This window comes from Hypomesus nipponensis, chromosome 20, assembly GCF_054491055.1.
Source record: "Hypomesus nipponensis isolate SF chromosome 20, ASM5449105v1, whole genome shotgun sequence".
NCBI classification, from domain to species: Eukaryota; Metazoa; Chordata; class Actinopteri; order Osmeriformes; family Osmeridae; genus Hypomesus; species Hypomesus nipponensis.
The window spans coordinates 1,462,501-1,465,000 of record NC_140380.1 but is presented as its reverse complement, the minus strand read 5'-3'; the positions used below and the strand labels follow the sequence as shown (position 1 = coordinate 1,465,000).

General features: G+C 46.9%; 7 non-coding genes and 2 pseudogenes across 7 annotated transcripts in view; all 9 read right to left on the bottom strand.

Moving 5' to 3' along the window:
• Positions 1-73: 73 nt before the first annotated feature.
• On the bottom strand, positions 74-192 carry LOC146242965 (5S ribosomal RNA; annotated as a pseudogene).
• Positions 193-364: 172 nt separating this feature from the next.
• Positions 365-483, bottom strand: LOC146242964 (5S ribosomal RNA). Its single transcript, XR_014737549.1, has one exon. It is a non-coding gene; the product is annotated as a 5S ribosomal RNA (ribosomal RNA).
• Positions 484-657: 174 nt separating this feature from the next.
• On the bottom strand, positions 658-776 carry LOC146242963 (5S ribosomal RNA). Its single transcript, XR_014737546.1, has one exon. It is a non-coding gene; the product is annotated as a 5S ribosomal RNA (ribosomal RNA).
• Positions 777-964: 188 nt separating this feature from the next.
• LOC146242962 (5S ribosomal RNA) lies at positions 965-1,083 on the bottom strand (annotated as a pseudogene).
• A 178-nt stretch (positions 1,084-1,261) lies between these two features.
• On the bottom strand, positions 1,262-1,380 carry LOC146242961 (5S ribosomal RNA). The gene has a single exon (XR_014737545.1). It is a non-coding gene; the product is annotated as a 5S ribosomal RNA (ribosomal RNA).
• A 184-nt stretch (positions 1,381-1,564) lies between these two features.
• Positions 1,565-1,683, bottom strand: LOC146242960 (5S ribosomal RNA). The gene has a single exon (XR_014737544.1). It is a non-coding gene; the product is annotated as a 5S ribosomal RNA (ribosomal RNA).
• Positions 1,684-1,873: 190 nt separating this feature from the next.
• Positions 1,874-1,992, bottom strand: LOC146242959 (5S ribosomal RNA). Its single transcript, XR_014739216.1, has one exon. It is a non-coding gene; the product is annotated as a 5S ribosomal RNA (ribosomal RNA).
• A 174-nt stretch (positions 1,993-2,166) lies between these two features.
• LOC146242958 (5S ribosomal RNA) lies at positions 2,167-2,285 on the bottom strand. The gene has a single exon (XR_014737543.1). It is a non-coding gene; the product is annotated as a 5S ribosomal RNA (ribosomal RNA).
• A 180-nt stretch (positions 2,286-2,465) lies between these two features.
• The window catches only part of LOC146242957 (5S ribosomal RNA), a 119-nt gene continuing 84 nt past the window's right edge, over positions 2,466-2,500 (bottom strand). Inside the window, exon 1 of the ribosomal RNA XR_014737542.1 lies at positions 2,466-2,500. This exon is cut by the window's right edge and continues 84 nt beyond it. This is a non-coding gene — a ribosomal RNA (5S ribosomal RNA).

Below are 2,500 nucleotides of genomic sequence, written 5' to 3'. Positions count from 1 at the left end.
GCTTCCAGCCCCTTTCATGAAGGACTACTTGTGCATATTGCAAGATTTCAGTTTCTAAGTGAATGAGCAAAAGAGCATACAGCACCTGGTATTCCCAGGCGGTCTCCCATCCAAGTACTAACCAGGCCCGACCATGCTTAGCTTCCGAGATCAGACGAGATCGGGCGTTGCCAGGCTGGTATAGCCGTACAAAATAAGTTGACAACCATAGGCTACTTATCCATATACAGATTTAGCAATTGACAATGCAAGGTGGTCTCTCTCTCTCTCTCTCGTGTCAAAATGAAAACAGCTTCCAGCCCCTTTCATGAAGGACTACTTGTGCATATTGCAAGATTTCAGTTTCTAAGTGAATGAGCAAAAGAGCATACAGCACCTGGTATTCCCAGGCGGTCTCCCATCCAAGTACTAACCAGGCCCGACCCTGCTTAGCTTCCGAGATCAGACGAGATCGGGCGTTGCCAGGCTGGTATGGCCGTACGAAATAAGTTGACAACCATAGGCTACTTATCCATATACAGATTTAGCAATTGACAATGCAAGGTGGTCTCTCTCTCTCTCTCTCTCGTGTCAAAATGAAAACAGCTTCCAGCCCCTTTCATGAAGGACTACTTGTGCATATTGCAAGATTTCAGTTTCTAAGTGAATGAGCAAAAGAGCATACAGCACCTGGTATTCCCAGGCGGTCTCCCATCCAAGTACTAACCAGGCCCGACCCTGCTTAGCTTCCGAGATCAGACGAGATCGGGCGTTGCCAGGCTGGTATGGCCGTACGAAATAAGTTGACAACCATAGGCTACTTATCCATATACAGATTTAGCAATTGACAATGCAAGGTAGTCTCTCTCTCTCTCTCTCTCTCTCTCTCTCTCTCGTGTCAAAATGAAAACAGCTTCCAGCCCCTTTCATGAAGGACTACTTGTGCATATTGCAAGATTTCAGTTTCTAAGTGAATGAGCAAAAGAGCATACAGCACCTGGTATTCCCAGGCGGTCTCCCATCCAAGTACTAACCAGGCCCGACCATGCTTAGCTTCCGAGATCAGACGAGATCGGGCGTTGCCAGGCTGGTATAGCCGTACAAAATAAGTTGACAACCATAGGCTACTTATCCATATACAGATTTAGCAATTGACAATGCAAGGTGGTCTCTCTCTCTCTCTCTCTCTCTCGTGTCAAAATGAAAACAGCTTCCAGCCCCTTTCATGAAGGACTACTTGTGCATATTGCAAGATTTCAGTTTCTAAGTGAATGAGCAAAAGAGCATACAGCACCTGGTATTCCCAGGCGGTCTCCCATCCAAGTACTAACCAGGCCCGACCCTGCTTAGCTTCCGAGATCAGACGAGATCGGGCGTTGCCAGGCTGGTATGGCCGTACGAAATAAGTTGACAACCATAGGCTACTTATCCATATACAGATTTAGCAATTGACAATGCAAGGTGGTCTCTCTCTCTCTCTCTCTCTCTCTCTCTCGTGTCAAAATGAAAACAGTTTCCAGCCCCTTTCATGAAGGACTACTTGTGCATATTGCAAGATGTCAGTTTCTAAGTGAATGAGCAAAAGAGCATACAGCACCTGGTATTCCCAGGCGGTCTCCCATCCAAGTACTAACCAGGCCCGACCCTGCTTAGCTTCCGAGATCAGACGAGATCGGGCGTTGCCAGGCTGGTATGGCCGTACGAAATAAGTTGACAACCATAGGCTACTTATCCATATACAGATTTAGCAATTGACAATGCAAGGTGGTCTCTCTCTCTCTCTCTCTCTCTCTCTCTCTCTCTCGTGTCAAAATGAAAACAGCTTCCAGCCCCTTTCATGAAGGACTACTTGTGCATATTGCAAGATGTCAGTTTCTAAGTGAATGAGCAAAAGAGCATACAGCACCTGGTATTCCCAGGCGGTCTCCCATCCAAGTACTAACCAGGCCCGACCCTGCTTAGCTTCCGAGATCAGACGTGATCGGGCGTTGCCAGGCTGGTATGGCCGTACGAAATAAGTTGACAACCATAGGCTACTTATCCATATACAGATTTAGCAATTGACAATGCAAGGTGGTCTCTCTCTCTCTATCTCTCGTGTCAAAATGAAAACAGCTTCCAGCCCCTTTCATGAAGGACTACTTGTGCATATTGCAAGATGTCAGTTTCTAAGTGAATGAGCAAAAGAGCATACAGCACCTGGTATTCCCAGGCGGTCTCCCATCCAAGTACTAACCAGGCCCGACCCTGCTTAGCTTCCGAGATCAGACGAGATCGGGCGTTGCCAGGCTGGTATGGCCGTACGAAATAAGTTGACAACCATAGGCTACTTATCCATATACAGATTTAGCAATTGACAATGCAAGGTGGTCTCTCTCTCTCTCTCTCTCTCTCTCGTGTCAAAATGAAAACAGCTTCCAGCCCCTTTCATGAAGGACTACTTGTGCATATTGCAAGATTTCAGTTTCTAAGTGAATGAGCAAAAGAGCATACAGCACCTGGTATTCCCAGGCGGTCTCCC